Genomic DNA, 25,354 nt, shown 5'->3' with positions numbered 1-25,354 from the left:
ACTATTACGATGACAATATGGCTATTACGACGATAAAAATGACTTACGACGACGAAAATGACTATTACGACGATGAAAATGACTTACGACGAAATAACAATTACGACGAAAACGACTATTACGACGACGAAAATGACTATTACGACGACGGAAATGACTATTACGACGACGAAAATGATTTACGACGACGAAAATGACTCTTACTACGACGAAAATGACTTACTACGACGACGTAAATGACTTATTACGACGACGAAAATAACGATTACGACGACGAAAATGACTAGTACGACGACGAAAATAACTATTACGACGACGGAACTTGCGATTGCACGACTAAAATGACGAATAGGACGAAAATAACGATTACGACGACGAATATGGCTTTTACGACGACGAAAATCACGATTACAACGACGAAAATGATCACGATGATTACCACAACAGTGTTGATGACGTCTACAACACGGCGCCGAAAAGTACATAGACTACTGAATTTATTCCTGTGGTAGATCGTCTCTTCGAAGGTGGATAGCCACAAGTACAGTGATGTCTGCCTCTTCATCCACGTTTCACAACAGCGGGTCTGCCCTGACGTTTTTTTTTTTTTTTTTTTTTTTTTTCAATCAATTATTCTCATACAAGTTTATTACGGACAACAAGGCTAATCATGATCACATTCAGAATGTTGTCCCGTTCTGTGAATGGGCCTATCCGTTTTCTTGTCGATTGCTTGTCTTTAAAATCATCTCCTCTTGAAGAATGGATAGCTTTTCATTTTCCACTAGTGAAATGTGGCTTTGATCATGTCAACACTCTTTTATCTTCACTTTTACAAAAATCGTCTTCAAAATGTTTTTTTTTCCACACCTGTGAAGTAACGGTTAGCGCGTCTGGCCGCGAAACCAGGTGACCCGGGTTCGATTCCCGGTAGGGATAAGTTACCTGTTTGGAGGTTTTTTCCGTTGTTATCCCTCAATCCAATATGAGCAAATGCTGGGGGTAACTTTCGGTGCTGGACCCCGAATTCATTTCACCGGCATAATCACCTTCATCTTATTCAGATGCTAAATAATCTGAGCTGTTGATAAGGCGTCGTAAAATAACCTACTAAAATTTAAAAAAAAATGTTTTTGCCTTTGAACATTTTCTCAATAACGAACAAAAGCACGCGAATCACAATTTTCGTCACTAAGCCTGTACTTGACATGGAAGCATATTTTAGTTCTATCACAGTGAACACGTATTGCTGAGAGTGCATTAATAACACCCATGAGAAAAAGTTTTAAAAATTATTGTTTAAAAATCCATGTTAAATGTCTAATGACTTACGAAATAACTAGTACGAATTACTGCTACCGTTAGAGTTTGGATCATTTGAATCAATAGACACATCTCCGGCATGACACGTGTATTAATTGTTGAGTATTATTACCTTAACGCGATGCAATTATCTAGATCACAGCCTCGTTACATGGAAGGGTGTGGATTACCTTCATGTACAGCTATCACACAAATCAGCCTCGTTTGATATAAGTATATAGTTTTGTTGCTGTTAATAATTATTGATCTGTGAAGTACAATTGGCAACACCGCGGCTCTAGTCCCTGTTAATTGCATTTTGTAGATTATAAATGTTATGTATGGTTGTTACACTTGTTTACCGAGAAGCATATATACTACAAGTTGCAGTGCCCAGTCGATCAGTCCTACTGAAATGGAGGAGTACACGTGAGCAGAATAAGCAGACCTGATTTTCGAATACGGATAAGCCAATGGGAATAGTAGACAAGCTCATAGATTGTATCGGGTTAAGTACCCATGTAGGAGACATCCGGCCCATACCGTTTTTCCACGACTGTTCCAAAAGTTAAGGCAAGGAGGGCACGTGTTGCGAAATTACAATTCCATTTCCACACAAATATTTTAGCTTATAACTTTCGACTCAGTCATTTCCGGACCATGGTTCCTTATCTCAAATTGATACATGTAGGCCTACCCTTCGCCATCATCCCTGAAAGTTTGTAACACCAATTCGCAAACGGCCAGTATGTTGGAATTGGAGTCAGGCCACAAAGGACAAAACACTAGAGGAGAGGGATTCGATCCGGTGCTGTGGATTGAACTTCGGCGTAGCTCAGTGGTTAGAGCACTTGGTACGTAGAACCAAGGACCCGGGTTCGATCCCCGGCGCCGGAACGAATTTCTCTCCTATAATAATCTTTGTTACCAAAACATATATTTTCTGTAGGACCAGAAATTAATCTTTACGTATGTAACCTCTATAAAAGATAGTGCCTGAGCTGTTAAGACTTTTTCCTGAAACTATTTGCTACGGAATTAGAATTCACATAATATTATACAACTGTTTAAAATAATTTAAAGAAACGTGACCCATTAAGTAAGTAACTGTCATGTGATTTCCCCCATTTCGATGATCCTACGACATAACCACTCGGTCGGACAGTATCTACTCTATTTACTGGTGAGCAGATTTAACTACTCTTATCTCACTAACATAAATTATTAGTTTACTGTGATATCCATTTCAATTCTTTATTCATTATGTAGGTCATAGACGCACAAAAATCATTTTTCATTCAGTACATACTATGCAACACTAATGAGCATATACAGTAAATGGCTAAACTCGGGGGCGTTGGTAATTATAGAGATCGGATTTCACTCATCAAAACATTGTGAGCTAATTAACTGTGTCAAGCAATATAGTTCTACCTAGACAGACTGCTACTGTACTCGTCTTCACTTTGTTTGCAACTGAAATGTACAGTATTCACTGTTCGGCTAACATTGAAACCTCGGCCTTATTATTGTCCATCCAAGTGGAACCTGATGTCAACAAATGTATAAGTGTTGTTATCCCTCGTGATTGGCCGTCTACCATAGTAAATCTCTCGGCGTAAAGGATATACAGGGTGTAAGGGGTAGGCTATAAGTACTGTTGTTTTCACAGTTTACAGAATCAAAAATGTCAATACAACATAGGGTCAAAACTTGATAGTCTTCCCACGAAAAATCTTTATTTTGTTATTTTATTTGCGTTATACTGCTTATATAATTAGTAAAATTACTATAGTACATTATGCAACGAGCCTAAAATGGTAGTAATTAAGACGCGAGTGTGTTTGTTTGCGCTCATTTCATAATTTTCTTACGAGCGTTTTAAATACCATTATAGGCAAGTTTCATACGACTTTTTATGCTCGACCATATTTCTAACTTGAAATTATTCGTAACTATTTATGTTATGGTTATGTAAGTGAGGAGCGCAACTGACCTGAATTGTGAGATGTGCGCAGACGCGAAAGTATTGATTTTTTCCGAGGCAAGAATGTCATTGACCTTGATATAATCTATAGAATAACATGAACATTAGGCTTGATATAACCTGGAAATTGATATAGTAACAGAAGATAACCTTCTGCGACCGTATTACAGTAGATTTCCAGCCTCCGTGACTTTTCGCTAATTGTCTTTCGATTGCATATCCGAGAATAATCGATACTTGCGGTTTCATAATGGTACAATAGTGATTTCTCATTGGCTGAACAACTGAATTATAATGAATAGGTGTACTTTAATGAGGTGCATTAAAGGGCTACTACCAGGTGTATAATTACTACATTTCGGCATGGTCTAGCATAAAAACATTTATATCAGTAGATATATCTAGCAAAGAGTTAATTTGAGTTTAAATAAATATTTATGTATTCCATTACATTTTCATGAAATTAAATTAAAACCCTTGCTTAAATTTGTTAATATACTGGCGTGTGAGACGTGGCAACGTGTTCAGCAGGCAGTACTCTGCACAGACGTAAGTAAGAATCAGCTGAGTTCAAGTTCCGTGTCTATAGCTCTACTGCCGAGCGGATGGCAGTACAGTACAGGGTATTCGACATTGTCATTCACAGTTTAGGAATATCATATGTTATTTATTTATGGAGAAAGTCGTCGTAATTCAAGTGAGTCAAGAAGCATGTACTGTCAACGTTTTCCCCAAAGAAGGTTACCTAATCGGAGAACTTTTGTAGTAGTGTCTCAACGATTTTTAGAAACTAGAAGTCCATACCTGTGGAGTAACGGTCAGCGCGTCTGGCCGCGAAACCAGGTGGCCCGGGTTCGATTCCCGGTCGGGGCAAGTTACCTGGTTGAGGTTTTTTCCGTGGTTTTCCCTCAACCCAATATGAGCAAATGCTAGGTAACTTTCGGTGTTGGACCCCGGACTCATTTCACCGGCATTATCACCTTCATCTCATTCAGACGCTAAATAACCTAAGCTGTTGATAAAAGCGTCGTAAAATAACCTACTAAAAAAACTAGAAGTCTCTTACCCCGTTTCGACAATCACATAACCAGAAATTTGTTTAAAAATGGCACTGCTTTACAGAAGCAGAAGAGATTAAAACTTTGCATTAGAAAAAATTTCGTGTGATTTCGTGCAGAGAACCATTATTGTTTATTCTTTAGACATACAATTAAAAATGAAGCAATATTCTTACATTAAATGTAAATTTGTTCTATTAATGAGACTGAAAGTTTGTATTTTCTGCTCGTTTTATGTAAACAACATTATTGTCATGACCGCTCCTGCATTAGAATAGAGCATCTGTTTTGTACAGTGATGTCTGCACCCGCTTGAGCTTTACTGCGTACTTCTAAACCCACTCCTCCCCGCTTGAGCTCTACTCTGTACGTCTAAATCTCCTCCACCCCGCTTGAGCTGTACTGTGTACTTCTAAACTCCCTCCTCCCCGTCCAGCAACGTTGCAAAACGTCTAATTTTGTAAACTTTAATAATTAGTTAAATATTGCAATTAGAAAAAAATTGTAAGGACATTTTTTCTTCCTTATGACATGAATAATCAACAGTTAAAATAATGGCACTTATATCCCTTACATCCTGTATATACAGAGTGTTTCCGATGTGGTATTACAAACTTTCAACGAAGATGGGGGAGGGCAATTTGAGATCAGGAACCCTGGTCCGGAAATGACTGAATCGAAAGTTAGAAGCAAAAATATTTATGTGGAAATGAAATAATTTTATTCCTCTGTACACTTTATTTATGTGTATTTATCTGTACATCTTACACATACTGTATTCATCTGACATTGTTTACGTTGTCTACTTACAGTATTCCATTCAGTGCGCTGTCTGAGGAATGGGGACAGGAAACTACACTAAACCAATGCAGATAGCGTAATGTGTAACGGACATGGTCGGTCCTGATGCACGTCTGTAGACAGCAGTGTATGTGTACAAGTTGCAGTGTCTAGTCGATCAGTCCTAGTTAAATGGAGGAGTACACGAGAGCGGAATAAGCAGACCTGATTTTCGAATACGGATGAGACAATGGGAACAGTAGACAGCTCACACATTGTATCGGGACAAGTACCCACGTAGGAGACATCCGGCCCATAACATTTTTTCACGATTGTTCCAAAAGTTAAGGGAAGAAGGGCACATGGTGCCAAATTACAATTCAATTTTCACACAACTATTTTTGCTTATAACTTTCGACTCAGATATTTCCGGACAAGGATTCCTTATCTCAAATTGATACAAGTGCCTTTCGCCATCATCCCTGAAAGTTTGTAACACCACCTAGGAAATATCCTGTATATATGTTTATATATAGGAGGCACTCAGAAGCAAAGTGATACAAGTGACTTTTTTTTTAAATTGAGCTAAGTGTATATTCTAACTTCTGTTCAGAGAAAAAGTGATATAAGTGTAGTTCCAGTCAGTGCTGCTCCATGTTGGCGTTACTCTTATATTACAATGTATACAGAGTTTTGTCTGAGAGGCAAACTAATACAAGTGCGTTGTTTACATAGTGTTACGTTTTCTCTTTTATGACTAATTCATTTGCCACAATGGAGGGAGGTAATATATTACTTATTCGAAACATCTTCGTGGAAAGCCTGCACACGTTGAGCTGGACCAACTATACAATAAGGATAACTTTTGCTAAGTGGGGCAACTTGCAGTAGCTAAAGGAATTCATCCTACCCATACACTACTCTATATTTGATGACATGAAGCATGAAGGATGGGCCTATAATAAGGACCGCAGGACATGGAAGAGTGCGTGGAAAAGAAAGTTCAAGGAATACTCGCGGTAAGAGTTCTATAGATGTAATATTCAACCTACCAGACATTATGTATTAAAAAAGGATCTAAAAATACGTCATTTAAAATTGCAAGTCTCATCCAGATCTCAGATGTTCTTCAAACTGTCAGATATTATCCTGTGTAACTTCTACAAAATAAAGAGAGAAGAAATACCAATATATATCATAGACATCACTATTGTTGAAACTTCAGTTGTGAAATTCCTCCATGGAAATAGGTAATTACAGAACACAGCATACAAATTCCAGGAAATCGTTCCAGAAATTATCCTCCATATATTCTTAAGTTAGATGCCATGGAACTACTCTGCAGCACATATAAGGATCATCTTCAAATTTATACAGATGGATCTCTAAACCCTGATGATGGGCTATCAGGAGCAGGATATTATATTTCAAAATATCAAGAAAGTTACTTCGTACCATGTTCATCCTCCTCCGTCTTGACACTGAATTGCTAGCTATTGATGCTACTCTTCAGTGTGTTACTCAAATTTCTGCAAAATCTATTTGCATACTTACCGACTACAACGAAGCTATATTTAATATAGTTAAATATGTACCAAACCTATACACACATAGAATTATTCCAATTCAGAAACAACTAAGTAAACTAAAAAAAAAACTCCAAAAGGAAATAACATTTCAATGGATACCTAGTCATTGTGGTATACCGGGAAACGAGAAAGTCAATAACGTTGCGAAATAGGCAACATATTTGGAACCAAGACCTCTTCAACTGATATCTCTATCCAATGACTTTGTTTCAGTAAAGTCTCATTTTATAAACTTATGGATCAACAATTGGTTCTCTTTCTGAAAAAGGAAAAATTTTACAGTCTGTACAAAAGAAACCAAATGACCTGGAAATGTAAAAAAACTTGCCCAGGCATGTTCAACATTTTTAACAAGAGCCAGAACAGGTCACATTGTCACACTATTGTACCTACACCGATTTCACCTTTCTGATACTCCTACTTGTCTGTGGTGTAATAATCATGATGATGATCTAGAACACATTCTTCTATACTGTCCATCCATAAACCACAAAAGAAGTAAATTAAAATCATCAGTACCAGTTGCAGAAGACAAAGCTCTGCAGTATATATTGACTACTCTGGCTACTAGCAACAGGCATCTATAATGAACACTGTTCAAATTACCCCTCACTTCTCATGAAAAATGAAAACTGAATAGACTATAGTGGACTTTATGTTGTCAGCAAACATCTGGTACGTTAAGAAGATTGACTGGGTGATTCTTTCGGTTATACAGACACATTTTGTGTTATAATATGATAATCAGAAAACTCAAATGCTGTTAAGACAGGAATGTTTGAATGTTGTAAGCAATTTTCTTGTTCTTGTGTTAAATAATATACAAGTACTTAAAACTTTTGCACTTATATTACTTCTCCACAAAAATATTTTCGTGGAAAAATAATACAAGTGACTTTAGGACCCTATTTTACCTAAAATGATTTACAATAGATAATTTCTATTTATAAGATAAAAAATATAGGTACCAACATACACAACTGTAAATTTACGGCAACATAGTCCTGTAACAGAGTTTTTAATTTCCTTTTCAAATGCAAAGTCATTTATCTCAAAACTTACTACATGTCACTTGTATCACTTTGCTTCTGAGTGCCTCATATATGTCTTATTTATTGAACTTTCTGAATTATATTCTCTTGACATATGAAATGTTTTAAGTTGCCTTTTGCATGTGAAATAATGAGTTGATTGTCAGCAAATAGACCTACTAACGTGTTAAATGTCACTTCTTCATATATTTGGTGTTTGCTAATTTCTCAATGATATGATTCATACATAAATTGAATAATACAGGGAATAGGGCACATTGCGCAATCTACTTTCCATATGTACAGTGCCTGCAATGCAATGAACACAGCATGGCTAGAGGTGTGTGTTTTGCTAACTTGTTTAAAAGCCAAAATGTACTCGTAATATCACTTTGAAATAAATACAAAAGCTTATATTACCCTCTAATAAAATAATAGGATCATATTATGGTTGACAGTGTTATATTGCTGGCTAATCCATTATTATGCATGGGAGTGGAGTAGTTTTGTAACATTTGTTTTGCATATCCCTCCCTCTAGAACGGCACGTGATGGCCACTCACTCGCTTACTATTCATAAATTATTTACAATGAACGAAATGACCATAGTGGGAATCCATAAAATGCCACACGTGTTCGTCAATGATTGATTTAGAAACCACAGAACCTAGTTGATCTGGTTAACTTTCTCTCATTTTTATTTACAGGTCTCAACATATGGGACCGGATAAAAGGGGCGGTTGCTCTCCGAACTGCAGGGTTACCCGGTGAGTACAACATTAAACTGTTATGCGGATTACAGTCATTTCCTCGTCATATGTAGCTTCAACTAGTTTCAGATTTGCAGCGATCAGTTTTTGAGCAGGATGCAGTTTTTTTAATTGGTCCGCACTAATATTGTGTAAATGATTAATTCATTGTATCATATTCTGTTTAATATTTATATCTAATATATAAAACTTTTGCCCTTCTTTTATATAAATATATGTAGGAATATTGTTCAATTTTAAATTCCTCAATGCATGAATATCAGATAATTCATGAGGTAATTATATTTTGAAAACGCTATGATTGTAAAAAGAATTTTACAACATAAAACACGCTTTATTCATACCGGTATGTTGAGCATGAATATTAGATTATTCATGATGTAGTTATATTTTGAATATGCTGTGATTGTTAAAAAAATAAATTGTATACAACATAAAACACGTTTCATTATACGTTGTTTATTTGAATTATATTTTTAAAATGCTGTCATTTTTTTAAATTAAATTGTATACAACATAAAAGACGTTTTATTTATATTTTTTTCATTGGATTTATATTTTTAAAATGCTGTGATTATTAAAAAATTAAATTTTTATACAATATAAAACACGTTTTATGCATACGTCGTTTATTGGATTTATATTTTTTTAAATGCTGTGATTGTTAAAAAATTAAATTTTATGCAACATAAACACGATTTATTCATATACGCTGTTTATTGGAATTATATTTTGAAAAGGCTATTTTTTTTAATTAAATTGTGTACAACGTAAAAGACGTTTTATTCATACGTTGTTTATCGGAGTTATATTTTTTAAATTTGTGATTGTTAAAAGAAATAAATTGTATGCAACATAAAACACGTTTTATTTATATGTCGAGCATGGATATCAGATTATTCATGAGGTAGTTATATTTTGAATATGCTGTGATTAAACAAACTTAAATTGTATACAACATAAAACACGTTTTATTCAAACGTTGTTTATTGGAGTTATATTTTTAAAATGCTGTGATTATTAAAAAATTAAATTTTTACAACATAAAACACCTTTTATTCATACGTTGTGTATTGGAACTATATTTTTAAAATACTGTGATTGATAAAAAAAATTAAATTTTATACAACATAAAATACGTGTTATTCATACGTTATTGGAGTTATTTTTTTAATGTTGTTATTGTTAAAAGTTTAATTGTATACACTTTTTATTCATACGTTGTTTATTGGGGTTACATTTTTAAAATGCTGTAATTGTTAAAAAATTAAATTTTATACAATATAAAACACGTTTTATACATACGTTGTTTATTGGATTTATATCTTTAAAATGCTCTGATTGTTAAAAAATTAAATTTTATACAATATAAAACACGTTTTATACATACGTTGTTTATAGGATTATATTCATTCAAAGGCAATTCCATTTCACTTTCTCGTTATATGAGCTATTAATATAGATTTTGGTTATCGATATGGAACATTAGCATTACTGAGCACTTGAGCTCACATAGGGATTTTGTGCACTCGTTATGGAATACATTATGTGTCGATTTCCCACCATCCAACGAACCACGCATTCGCCTTCAGCCAACAAGTCCGAATACCATGTCGTGGTCTGCCGTACCTCATAGTGTATATGAATCTTTATGTCCCTATCAGGATTTAGATTCTGAAAGATTTCTATTCTTCTCGGCAAATTGTATGAGTCGTCTAGAATCCATAACCACCTCTAACGCCATCTACGAGCTTTTGGGTAAAGCACGATTAGCACCCATCACAGCGGACGGCCGATTCGGCGCCACACAAACACAAGTGGTGACGTATTCTTAGAAACTGAGATGATAATAAGAGAGAAATTATGTAATATGTCGCTGAAATGAAGAGAGCAAAAATGGGAAAACCTCGAGAATACCCTTACAACTGTAGCAATGTATTTTATGAATGCCGTCTAGTTAACACGGAATTCTCTTACGTTCAAACAGAAAACATGTGCATGAAACGTAATGACGTTTATTGAAAGTATTAAAAGATACTTATTAAACAAAATTGCTTCTTATTCGAAATTGGTTATTACGATTATTTCAAAATGTTATATCCTCTGTTACAATTGAGCCTGATAAAATGGTATGGGCATTGTATCTCTATGCAATGTGTTTGAGAAAAATTGTTAATAACACAACTGAATACCTATCTTTCTCAAGTGGCTGAGTGCCAAAAACAATTTTCTGGGATATTGATTAAAGCTACACTGCCAAATTCATGTTGAGATGCTTTCGACACCATTTTCGGAGCACGAATGACTCACTTACAGTTGAACTATGACAGATCCCATTTAGTATGACATTTTTATATGGATGTATCTCCCTTAGAGTGATGGATGGATGGATGGATGGATATTTGTCATCAACATTTATATTTGTTATGGTGTACCACAACTTATGTATATGGATTTAAAAGGCATGATGGGACCGATAAGCTAATTTACTATTAGTGACAATTAAAATTTATTTCATGTGCCGTCTATGCTTATCCTTATTTAACAAGTATATTGGTTATACGATATTTTGTTACATAATATATCAATTGAACGTTTTCGGCTCTATGGAGCCATCATCAGAAACAAGTAAGCCCATATGTATGATGTAAGTACACTGTATGTTGCCGTATAAGTAAACTCAATTAATATTAAATAACATGTTTATGTATAAAATCGACGATTATATGGCAATAATTACATTATAAATACAAATTATTGCCATATAATCATCGATTTTATACAGAAAAATGTTATTTAATATTAATTGAGTTTACTTATACGGCAACATACAGTGTACTTACATCATACATATGGGCTTACTTGTTTCTGATGATGGCTCCATAGAGCCGAAAACGTTCAATTGATATATTATGTAACAAAATATTGTATAACCAATATACTTGTTAAATAAGGATAAGCATAGACGGCACATGAAATAAATTTTAATTGTCACTAATGTTATGTATATGGGTTTCACCATAAGTCGACCCGGTTGGCAAGTTGGTATAGCACTGGCCTTCTATGCCCACGGTTGCGGGTTCGATCCCGGGCCAGGTCGATGGCATTTAAGTGTGCTTAAATGCGACAGGCTCATGTCAGTAGATTTACTGGCATGTAAAAGAACTCCTGCGGGACAAAATTCCGGCACATCCGGCGACGCTGATATAACCTCTGCAGTTGCGAGCGTCGTTAAATAAAACATAACATTTTAACATTTTTCACCATAACTTTCTATTACATATAGCTACAAATAGCATGCAATCTCGACAGCTGTTAAACTAATAACTCTTCTACTCTCGCTATTAACTTAACTGGAAACAGTCAATTTCTTCTTATTGATCTTAAATGTCCACCATCTGTTCGTTCCAAACTTACGTTCCTTTCGCATTCTAATCTTGCTAATTAAATTTATACATCATTCCGTCTTTCTACATTACATCTAACTCGTAACACTTCACAGGTTATACTAATTGGGAACTTTTTTTACCTAATACACGTCATTATAATCTTATTAAATCTTGACATGAGCATTTAGTTCACTTTAGTTTGATCATTCATTTCTTAACCACAATCAACACTCAGAAAAACCCATAGAAAATTGTAAATACTATCACTAAGATCATCTTTCATAAACTTCACTACATCACTTTCTAAGATTTACTTCTTTACACAGTTTACAGTAAACTTCAATCGGTAACTATATTTATTAACTAGCCACTTTTTAATTTCCCAACATTTTTTTTTTCAATTTTGTAACTTCGTGACTGATCTATATATCCATGATCCCCTAAACACATTTTCATCACACTAAAACACGATTTACGACATTAAATCACCAAACTTCCTGTTGTAATTCCATTCAGACCTTTTATTTATTTCTTACTGCTCATGCACCAACTTCTAAGATTGTAAATGTTTTGGCCCTTAAATGTAAACGTCAACGATAAAATACTGCCTTGTGGTTCCTTAGAGTGAATAAAATGAAATTTGAAGAAGTGATACTTAACAGTTTGAAATTATAGGTAATCAATTATAACTTCAATTTGAGAAAAAAAGTTATTCCAAACTTTAATGTAGGCCCATTTAAAATATATATATATATATATATATATATATATATATATATATATATATATATATTTATGAATTATTACTAAAAATTAACATATACTTTGCCGTAATAGAAATAATCCTCAAAGAAAATTATACGAGTTATAATGCCTGCAGAATTAACGAAATAATTTTTAAAATAAACTTAACAATAATTGTACCCATTAGAGAAGCAGAGCTAAAGAATACGTCAGCATTTTTCTGTGAAACATTACACTTTTCTGAGTGCGAAGTCGAAGATGTATTGAATTCTGAAAAAATTCTTACCTGATAATAATTTAAAAGTCGAGTAAGACAATAGAACATTCCTCAGTCGCTCTTTCTGAAGAGATTGGTGGTCTTCAAATTTAATTCGCCTTTGATACATGCGGCTGAATATTCAGAAGTCATAAATAGTGTAGGCCGACATATAATAATAATAATAATAATAATAATAATAATAATAATAATAATAATAATAATAATTTATTTTATTTTATTTAACCTGGCAGAGTTAAGGTAGTCATCTATATGATGTTATAAATTTTGGGAATATAGTCCCCATATGCTGCTTTCCAGGAGGAATTAAAAAAATATAGGCTATTATACATACCTGGCCACGTTAATAGAATCATCTGCACAATTTTTAGGCCTAAATGTTTCATTTAATTCTATATTTCCTGAAATTTTAATTATAAAAATAAAATTGTATTATCTCCACTACATTTTTTAAAACAAATTTTGAACAATATTTACATTTTCATATTACGAAATGACAGTTTTGCATGTTGTGGCACTTTATCACACTGTTAAAATACCGGTAGTGAAAACTTTTGTCACAAAATCAACCCTCTTTTCTCTCTGCCCGGAAATTCTCCGGATTTTAACCCAATCAAGAATTTGGGAGAACTAGTGAAAAGGAAAAGTTTGAACAGATTATTACAACCAAAGTATTAGAGTGTATTCCACTCAGAGTTGACGATGTTATTAAAGCAAAAAGGGACCTATAAAAATTTAATGAATTCACATGGTCTTAAATAAACAGTATTCTGTCATTTTGTAATATGAAAATGTAAATATTGTTCAAAATATGTCCTGAACCTGTACTGGAGTTGGTACAGTAGTATTTTCAAATATAAAATTGCTTCGGAATATGTATGATAAGACTTTCTTGTGTTAAATTCTAACGTACATTGTTTACATGTTTCGACCTTTTATGGGTCGTCCTCAGAACTGGTCGTTGTTACAAACACGTTACAAACATGTTACAAAGGATACATCACAGCCATAACAAAATAACAAAACACCTCCACATATGCAGAACACATCACAAATGCTAACCACACCCACAGAGACATCAACAAAGACATGGAAATACTACACATCCAACCAAAAAGCCAGAAACTAAACACAGTAGAACAATATGAGATATACAGACACACAATCCAACGAAATTCTCAATACACAAATCAATTTCAGAACACACACACACTCTTTGACTCTACATTATACCACACGCACACACCCTCACAGGAAACAAAACAAGAGGCGCCAAGACCAACAACGACCAGTTCTGAGGATGACCCATAAAAGGTCGAAACATGTAAACAAGGTACGTTAGAATTTAACACAAGAAAGTCTTATCATACATATTCCGAAGTGATACAGTATTAAAAGTTGTGTATTCAAGATGTATAAAATTGCTGTATGTGTAGGAGTAAAATACAGTATTTGAGAAGTTGTACTTGATTATATTAATGTGGCTAGGTACAGTACTGTCTGTATAGTCTCTTGGATTATTTTTCCTCTTTACACACATTTAGAAAAATTCACATTTGAAAATATCACATAACTGTCTGAACGAATACTTGCTCTGCGATAAACTCTAGAATTTTGTACTAATTACATTAGTTTTTCATTTAGTACATTCTCCGCTCCACCCATCCTTCATCATATGGTAATGCAGAATTCCTACACGGAAATATCATATGTACTTCGGTACATAACAATAGTATGATACGCGTAAATAATCACTTAGTCATTTAAGACTGCGCTCATTCCGTCGGATCCCGGCCACTTAGTCACTCGTAATGAGTGCAGCTCTGTACATAGTGTATTGGACATTGTACCACTGTCAGACATCTGTGACGCAGTGCTTGAGGGTTGGCCACTAAAGGGAAACTAAGAGGTGGAACTTAAACTGAGAGGATTCAATCCGGCATCGGAACTGGAATCCGGTGTGGCTTAGTGGATAAAGCGTCAGCACGTAGAGCTGAAAATCCGGGTTCGAGTCCCGGTGCCGGAAAGAATTTTTCTTCGCTCCTCCCATCCTTCATCATATCATAATGCAGAATTCCTGCATGGAAATATATATGTGTACTTCAGTACATCACAAGAACTCTATACTGTAAACAGGATGGCAGATTAAGTAGACATTTCATGAAATCTTGTACACGACCAACAAGCCAATTCAGCTAGTACATGAATATCACAGTTTATACTTCTAAGGTTTGATCGTTTTATACAACTTGTTTGTAGAGAGTTTATGATATTCAATCTCTTAATTGCATCATTAATTTAGCTTGCAACTGCGTGTGTTTCTATGGCTTACTTCCCCTTTGTATTGGTATCATTTATATGGATACGTTTCGAAAGCAATTATCTCATACATATGCAATTCAGAGATGAGAAGATATGCTTATTCAATTTATGTGGAGGTTAGAAGAGTATTATAATGCTTTGCTTGCTTTACAGGTTAAGATTTTGCATATTTCTGTAAAGGAATTATAGAGATTACATGACGACTTGTTTAATAATTGACAACGGACAGATATGATGTTGGTTTGTGTTTCCGTTCTCTCTGCATAAGTCTGATTGAAACAATGACAAACATTCTGTGTACTGCAGATTAAGACAATTATATTCTGTGTTCTAAAATATCACTGTTGACTTGTATCTATGCCATTAAATCACATGTTAAAACCGGTTTTGTTAACCTTGAATCAAGAATATTACATTTAACAAATCTATATTACTCAACTATGTTTTTTAGTTTTAAGAACCATTATTACACAGGTGAATCACACAAAATTATATCAAGAGTAAGTTAGGTCTATAGATTTTTTAAGTTGGTTGTTTAACGACGCTGTATCAACTACTAGGTTACTTAGCGCCGATGAGATTGGTGATAGCGAGATGGTATTTGGCGAGATGAGGCCGAGGATTCGCCATAGATTACCTGGTTAGGGAAAACCTCGGAAAAAACCTAACCAAGTAATCAGCCCAAGGTCTATAGATATAGAATTTGAAAATTAATTTATGAATCCTATAAATGTAATGAATGGTAATTTTTTTAGACCTAACTAGGTAGGTGTAAAAATGTATTTAATTTTAAAACGGCTGCAATTCATAAGAACACTTGCGTTATTTTATAATATTACCCAGAAAAGCGAATATGCGACTTGGCCTTTTAGGTCAGGGGGCTGCAGTCGACCAGGTGGATGTTTATGTTTCGATACTATGACGCAGCGGTGGCAAAAATGTAATCGTGCGCCGAGCCACTGTGTAACCTGCAACGTGCATAGCACCTATGGAGGGACGCGGACACCCGAAGGGGAAGTGAAACAACTGTCTGACTTATTAACGGGTTTTCATTTTCCTTACATCAAGCACTTAAATATAATTTTATACAGTACAAGGCCACAAACTAATGTTTAGTATGTGTAACGAAGAAAGAAATGAACAATAAATGAACAATATCACAACCTAAAATTAACTGTCTTCGGAATGTCTCTACGACAAAGTTTCAAAATCAGGAATTATGTCGTAGTTGATCACGAAGGTGTTTGTCTGTCAGTCGTGATCTAAATTTAGTTTTTACTATTTTATTTTTATTTTTTTTTTCAAATTCAAATTCAAATTTATTTACAATTTACATTTGAAATGAATACATATGAATAGATGCTCGTGCTCTGGAATTGTTGAAAATAATTTTTCACAAACGTAAGTTGTAGCGAATATGGCTTCAACAGAGCAAGCGAAAGAACGAACCTTCGTACATTTATTTTTTGGGAAAGATTTGAAAGTTCAACATTTGTTAAGTCCTTACATCTAGCTTTCATTTGACATCACATAGTAAATCTGTGAGTTCAAATTGAAGAGCTAATCGCATTATTCATACATCTGCTGAAAAACGGTCGACGTACAGAGATGATGATGATGATGATGATGATGATGATGATGATGATGATGATGATGATGATGATGGTGATGGTGATGACGACGACGACAATAATACTTAACCTTTTAATGTTTCATCAGTAACATGTAGTATAATGCCGTTTTATGTTATACAACCATTTTCCTCATAATACTTGTGAACAAATCGTACATTTAATATTCTCATCATATTGACAGCAAAAAAATGCGTCCTCCCATCCTACTTGGAACTTTCGTACATGGTTTCGAGAGAGACATATGCCACTCGCAGGTCAGAGACAAATACAAATGGAACGGAGTTTGACTCCAGTGAGTGAGAGGGTGGGGGTTGGCGGAGGTTAGAAGCAAGCAAAATGCACAGCTATCACTGCGAGCCACAATGTCTCGCGAGTCACGTTCTCGCCACGGCTGCTATGACGGCACAGTGTGTTGTTGCACATATTTTCCGACGGAAGTTCACTCTGTCGGAAAGTACTGCTCTAAGTATTCATATCGAATATAATAAAATATCACAATCACACTTGAAATTAAAATCGCATTACTGTCGCTATAAATATCACACAATTACGGGGGTAAAAACTACGCAATTATCGTATCGATACTAAACATCACATCGATATCAGCACAAAGTTATGCCACTGTTAGTACCTATATCACAGTACTACCAACCTGCCATCATATTTGAAGAATACAATTAAACACAACTCGAATTCTAAAATATTTAACTCTTTCCACACATTTCTTCACGGGTGTTAGAGATGAGTTAATGTTCTTAATTTTTCCTGTTTCAGAACAACTGTGACATTTCTAAGTCAAAATATTCACTTGAACTGTAAGATTAATTGTTATCAACCCAAACTACTGAATATAAGTGATAGAAATAATGTAATAATAATAATAATAATAATAATAATAATAATAATAATAATAACAATAATAATGGTTTATTTTAACTGGCAGAGTTAAGGCTATTCGGCCTTGTCTTCCACTCAACCAGTATGATAGAAAATTACTACATTGCTATGAATATAACATAATAAATACATTACAATACAAAACAATTCAAAGCAATACAATACTGCAATACAAGACAATATAATATACATAATAAATATAATACAATGACAATTCTTTTATCTTCACAATACCAATAAAATAATTATGTAATAATAATAATAATAATAATAATAATAATAATAATAATAATAATAACAATAATAATAATAATAACAGTCATATCTAAATTAAATTAAATTATTAAACTCGATCACAATTATAACTTCAATTTTACTGCGCCCGTAAGAAATCGTTTAGCTTTTCCTTGAAAGTTGTTATTGTCTGGCAGCCCCTAATCTTCTGAGATAGAGAATTCCATTCACGGGGGACTGAGACAGTAAAAGAGGATGAATAGTGGGATGTTCTATGAGCAGGAATTGCTAGGATTTGGCTCTCCTGTGACCTGGTGTTTAGATTGTGATTGGAGGATAAGTAGTTAAACCGGGAACGAAGATAATCTGGAATAGAAGTGTGGAGAACTCGAAACAGAAGAGAGAGCGAATGAAGTGTTCTACGGTTACTAAGTTGCAGCCAGGATAAAGATTTGAACGAGAGTGTAATGTGGTCAAATTTGTGAGCATTGCTGATGAATCTGACACACATATTTTGCACACGCTGCAGCTTATTCGAAAGGTCAGTTGTCAAGTCTGAAAGTTTTACGTCGCAATAGTCAAATAGTGGTAGTACGAGGGTTTGCACTGAAGTCTGTTTTAATTCTGGCGGGAGGAAGTTTCTAAATGGGTTAAGAGAATGCATGGTATAGCACACTCTCTTGGATATTTCCTTTATTTGGCATTCCCAATTTAAATTTTCGTCCAAGAAAATGCCGAGGTTTCTGACGACGGAATAAGTAGTAGAGTAGTAGTAGAGTAAAACATTCCTTTACACTGGAGCTCTGGAATTAACAGTGCAGTCTCTAAAAATATTTCAACACTAGCACCTTGAAAAACACACATTAATAGTCGATCTCTCTATGAGTAAGTGCTGCAAACTTTAGGGAAGAAAAAAGTACCCATTACCTAGCCAAGATCATTTAGATTCAATGCCCATAAAATTTGTAAAATATTTTCCTTTTGAAAAAAATTTAATATTTAAATTTAGAGCTTTTATCTATGTTTACACTAATAATAAACATATATTTCTAAAAAAAAAAGACTTTTTCATTGGAATTCCCAGTTTGCCTGGAATGGCTGAAATGTAGTACTCAATACTACTGCGAATTTTCAGAAAATAGGGCGGGTGCTATTTTCGGATTCTTAATAAGAAAAGGTTTGAATAATTTCAAGGGAAAAATTATTCCGGGGCCGGGTATCGATCACGGGACCTTCGCTTAGCGCATGAATGCTCTATCGACAGAGTTACAGAGGAACTACACCTTACACCGTCCAAAATTTTCCCTTTATATGCATACAACTCAAGTGGGCTGACAAGGCGTCAGAAACCCAACTTTGACGGTGTCGGGTGTAGTTCCTGGGTAGCTCAGTCTATAGAGCATTCGTGCGCTAAGCGAAGGGTCCCGGGATCGATACCTGGTCTCCGGAACAATTTTTTCCTTGAAATTATTCAAGTCTGCTTCAAAGGGAGCTTTAACTGAAAGGCAGATTTGCAAGAAAAGATTTCTCTATCAGATCACAAAAGCTAGTATTCCTTCTCCCAATAGTTTACGAGAATGTGTTTGTACAAGGTCGGAAATCAATGCACTAGAATGAATTTAAACTTCCAACTTCAGAATTCATAATAATATTTCCATGGACAGCCGCCTGATAACATGGACAACCGCCTTTATGTTAACAATCTTCTTCACCTTGAGGCTTTAGCGAGTCTAACTCTGAACCCAGCGGTCCCGGGTTCGATTCCCGGTGAGGACGATTTGCTGGGTAAGGTTTTTTTCGGGGATTTTCTGTCACTACTACGGATAAATATCAGGTAACTTTATAAGGCGATTGGAACCCCACTCATCTTCACCACTTCCTTTCCTCCTCCATCATCCTTTCCTCATTATCCCTTTTCTGGATTTTCAGATCACTCTACAGCCAGCCTCCCGAAGCTGCTGACTCTCTCGATCGGCCTCTGTGGAATGCAGTTCAGCGATGTTGGATGGCTTCGGCAATGGCACCCGAGGCTGACCTACTCGGAGGAGGAGTTTCGTCTCTGAACGACAGGGGGGCCTTGGGGAAATTTGCCGCAGCAGGAATGGTATATGGATTCTGTCGGCTGTAGGGATCGGTCGTTAAGGGAGTCATATGGTTAGGACGAGCGCGTAGGGGATCTGTGGCATGCAACTCATTCCATATCGAGGGTTAGCGCAATAGATCTCAATAGGTCGGAGTGCTGGGATATACGTGCCCCCCTCAGTTAAATTCCATTCCAAGTGCTTTGTAGTAGAAGATGTGAGACCTGTTGTCCTATGACCTTATCACGCGCCGTGATTGTATCACCAGTGGGTATTGGAGGGGGAAAATACAGCTTTAGTCAGAATTGAATTTCCGTGTCGGTAGATTCGTCTAATATTAACCAAACCGAAACAAACTTTGTATCTGATATCCTGTCCTTATCTCGCTGCTCACATCCCAGGGTTCGCCTCTGCATCTGAAAAAGGAATATGAGGAACTGATGGACTTATCCTTCACTTCACAATCATTTAATAACACAACAGTTTCATGATAAGAAAGAAATACTATGTCGCCTCAGAACTAATGTCCATATCTTAAGTTTGGTATTTTGTAAAATTTTAATAGTTTTCTTTTTTTGGGCAATGGAACTTACACGAAGTTATGGTTGTAATTGTGACAGTAATACAAAGAAAAAAAATTAGGTGGTAAATTTGAGATTAGATTCCTTCTAAAGCACTACCGTACTGCAAACAAAATAATGAAGCTGGTACCATGACTCGAAGAATATGTAGTACGTTATGCAGTTTTAAAGAGTAAACTGCAGTGTTTCATGCAGCAATGATATCGAGCGGCTGGAAGTATATATATTGCCCACTTGACGTATTGGTGCAGTAAATAGACATGGTAGAATGAAGTCTTGTTAATTAACTCTCGGAAGATGAATGAAACCATACAATATGCTGCAGCCACTGACCTAAATGTCACTGCGGTTGCAGCATTGACAGCATCTCGGATCATTCCAAGATCTCGAAGGACATAGATATCGCTACTTGAGTTTTATGAAGCGATCTTCCATACAGTTGTCATTAATTTCCGTCAATATTTTATTCAAGTAAATCCTTTGTTATAAAAATTATTTGCGGATTATTATTTTCTCAGAAGAAGTAGAGTAAAAGTCTTGATACTAGAAGAATATATTTCTGTATTTTTTTAAGTATTCGTTTTAAGTATTCCTCATAGTATAATAAGTGTAATACAGTAGTAATGATAATTACATTTATATTAATAAGCACAGTAATAATAAATTAATTTATGAAGGAAAAGTGAAATTTATATGGAGAATATTCATTGTGCAGTACTAGAATACCAAACAATTGTTGTAAGTAACTTTATGTGAAAAGGTAGACAAATTTTGCATCCAACTATTACCCTATCCTTAAATATGAAATATCAACCAAAATTATACCATACTTCATTAAAAACACCAGAAAGTAATTCAACAAAGATTTATTTATTTATTTATTTATTTATTTATTTATTTATTTATTTATTTATTTATTTATTTATTTATTTATTTATCTGTCTGTCTGTCTATTTATTTTGGCTATTTAAGGCTATGAGGCTTTCTTTTCCACACTACCAGTGGAGAAAGAAGTTTACTGACATGTAGAATAAGAATAACAAGGGAATAATAGATAAGCCATTAAAGTACTGTATGTCCACTGCCGTAGTTAAATCGGCAACGCGTTTGTCTCCTGGTTCGTGATGACTTTCAGGCGTGAACTCGAATCCCGTTTGGATTGATAACTAATGTTGGTTTTTTCAAGGTTTTTCCAATTGAAAGGCGAATGTTGGATCACCAATTCCATTTGTGGTAGATAATCTTGGAGTTTATATAACGTCGTTAAATGATGGATTTAAGGAGACACGGAATTGCCTATTTTGGTAATATTTAATTATATTTATATAAATAATTTTTCTCGAAAATTGTTGATACTAGAAGCCGCTAACTTGAATTTATGCTGAAACAGTAGTCTTCCTTTAATTTGTTCTGTATTGAGAACAATTTTTCCCCATTTGTATATTTTTTTCAACGATTTTTAGTACATTACTCTCTGTAACATCTCCAGAATCTAACAAACTTCAAAAATATTGTTTCAGTATATGTAAGTATCCAAACAATCAATTTCTGAAACATCTAAAATTTCAGCTTTCTAGATCAACTAGAAGCTGAAGAAAAGGTTACTTTTGTGTGAAAAAAGACTGAACTTACGAAAAATGGCGGCTAAAATAAGATATGCAACACGCCCCGTTCTCGGAAAAACGAAAAATTAACATTTAGGCCTATGTAATTTTAGCATAGAGCGTATTCCGAATCTCAGCGCTGAGCAATCAGATGGCATCACGGTGTTCCGAATTTCACCGATGGCGACACTGATGCTCCACCGGTGTCGCACCGGTGCCATCAGCTTGCAGAGGTGGTGGCAGTCTCCATCAGCCGCCATCAGTGAATCTGATTGGTTCTTGTATAGGGCGGGAATTAGCAGACGAATAACATCCTGCACTGTTGTGTCATGGCGGTGTGTTCTGCTTTAGTTCCGCTGTATTTGTAATGAGCAAAAACGTAAAAACAATATGTTAATGGCTTATGAGCAAACATGTCAACGGATCAGTTATTACTACCGGTTCAAGAAATAAATTGTTTATGCTCTCTTTTCTTTGAACGAGATGGTAGTACGGAAATGTCGCAAACTTTTGCTAGCGTAGCACACACAACAACTTATACAGTGGCCATGATAGTCATCGATCCTGCCACCAATTTTGTTCCTATTTCGCTCCAGCGTGACGTCATTGTTGTGAGATTCGGAATACGCTGTTAGTATATATTTTTAAAGAGAAAAATCAAAGAATAAATTGGAAAAATATAAAGTAACTTGCATGATTTTCAGCGCAAAATTCGTAATTTTTTTTAAGGAGAGTTAAAATTATAATTAATATACTACATTTGCTCAGAAAATATAAAAATTAAAATGGATACGATTTTAATATAGTGATATAATATGATAATTATATCCTTTAAAGAGAGAAAACTAAATAGGCCTACTATATTAAAAATAATAAAATATAAATCAAAACGTTTGCCCAAAATCCAATTCATTTCCTCTTTAAGAAGGACTAAAAATTTATTATTGAGGTCCAAGTGAACAAAAAAGTGTTTCGGATACATGTAAGATTCCCAAACGACCTAATTTACTGTCTGTATACAGAGAAAAGTTGTAATGACACAGCAATTCAAAATACACACTTATGAAGATGAAATATACGTAAATCTTTCTAGTTGTCTTATTCATAAAGGTGCAATGTAACATACTATTGAGGGAGAATCTTAACCGTGTGAACGACGACAATAACAAATACCTGATAAAGGAAATGTGAGTCGTGTTTATTAAGTGCAAATTCGAAAAATTATCAACGAAGTTTCTTGTAGGTTAGAGTCAAAACATACAGTGAAAATAAGTCGTTGGACTTCAAGTTAAACTATGAGGTATTTGTATGAAACTGCAAACCGAAACAGAACATAACAGAAGTGTGTGGTAGTAGACCTTATGTTACATTTTATTGACAAGCTACATAAATATATTTATGCAACTGATCAAACAGAAATAACTTACTGGCAGCATACACGAACAAATAAAATTTATAGAATAACTGCAAAAAATTAAGTGTCTTTGAAAAATTATCCCAATGAATAATGAAATGAAGTTTTCAGAACCATAGTGGGCCAAGCGCCATTTACCAAAACTGTAGAAAACAAGAGTTAAAATGAAATTATTGCCATAATTCAGTGAAAACATATAGCAAGTAATATACACATTAAAACTAAATGATATGTCAATCTTTATTAAACCACGGTATTCACTTAACTTTAGGAGGGCATGTAGCACGTATGGGCGAATCCAGAAATGCATATAGAGTGTTAGTTGGGAGGCCGGAGGGAAAAACACCTTTAGGGAGGCCGAGACATAGATCGGAAGATAATATTGAAATGGATTTGAGGGAGGTGGGATATGATGATAGATAATGGGTTAATTTTGCTCAAGATAGGGACCAATGGCGGGCTTATGTGAGGGCGGCAATGAACCTCCGGGTTCCCTAAAAGCCAGTAAGTAAGTAAGTAAATAAGTATGTATTCACTTAACTTTAACCTTTGCTTTCTCCGTTTTTAATAAATGGCACTTGGCCCACTGTGGCTCTGAACTCTTCAAATATGGGATTAAGGTATGTTTTTGTCCAGAATTTTTCAGGAAATGTGATAAACTGCTCGTATGAAGTTAAACTGGAAATTGACTCCCTCAACTTTAGTAGCAAAATCACCATGTGGAGTCTAACGCCACTAGTTTTTCGTCTTTTCTGACAAATCAGATTTTTTGATAAAATGCAGTTTGACTGTAGACGACTCAATTATAAGATCACCAACAGCCATCGTACTGAATTGACTACACACAAGTCTGGAAATACTGAATATGGCTAAGAGAACATTCATCAAGGCACCCGTACTAAAAGCAGCAATAATCAATATGTGTCATACTATACAAAAGATTTGTGTTCAGTAGACACAATGCGAAGCAGAATAGCTGTGGATTTATTATGTTGCGCATAAATTTACTTACAGCAATGATCTAATGTGTCGTTAATGCTGAAACCATTTGCAAATTAAGAGCCTAATGACCATTACATAGAGATGAAAAATAAAACAAATGTTACCGTATATTATAACAGATTTCGACCACAATAACTAGCGTGTAGTAGATTGTATTAATAAAGGAATATGCTATTGGAGGTAATCAATTCGTTTTTTCAGGCTCTTGAATTGGCACAAAAACGTTACAGTATTGCTTGTAATAACTAAGGTACACTAAGAGGTTGTAATTGCAGGAAATCAGATTGGAGCTATTTAGTGGAATGCACTGGTATAGCGCGTTTGCGTCATGATCTGGAACTGCGCTCGCACGTAGGTTCGATTCCTGCTTGGACATATTAACTGGTTGGCTTCTTTCAGACAATTGATATTAGAGGAGAAAAATTCGCTCCGGCGCCGAGGATCGAACCCGGGTTCTTGGTTCTACGTACCAAGCGCTCTCACCATTGAGCTACATCAAACTTCAATCCACAGCACTGGATCGAACCCCTGACCACCAGTGTTTTCCCTTTGTGGACTGACTCCAAGTTCGACATGTATGTTGGTATTTTATTTTAAGTCAACTGCCATTATACAAGGAGCGCACTCAATTGAGTGACTTGGTGGCCGGGATTCCACA

At 35.0% G+C, this 25,354-nt stretch overlaps 1 protein-coding gene across 1 annotated transcript in view; it reads left to right on the top strand.

Moving 5' to 3' along the window:
• LOC138708518 (secreted protein C-like) overlaps window positions 1–25,354 on the top strand; it is a 1,615,872-nt gene that overhangs the window by 770,556 nt on the left and 819,962 nt on the right. The window contains exon 3 of the mRNA XM_069838633.1: window positions 8,455–8,514. The gene's annotated coding sequence lies outside the window, so the exon portion shown is untranslated. The remainder of the gene's footprint in view (window positions 1–8,454; window positions 8,515–25,354) is intronic.

Source organism: Periplaneta americana, chromosome 11 (assembly GCF_040183065.1).
Source record: "Periplaneta americana isolate PAMFEO1 chromosome 11, P.americana_PAMFEO1_priV1, whole genome shotgun sequence".
In the NCBI taxonomy this organism is placed as follows: Eukaryota; Metazoa; Arthropoda; class Insecta; order Blattodea; family Blattidae; genus Periplaneta; species Periplaneta americana.
This window is presented reverse-complemented; position numbering and strand designations above follow the sequence as displayed.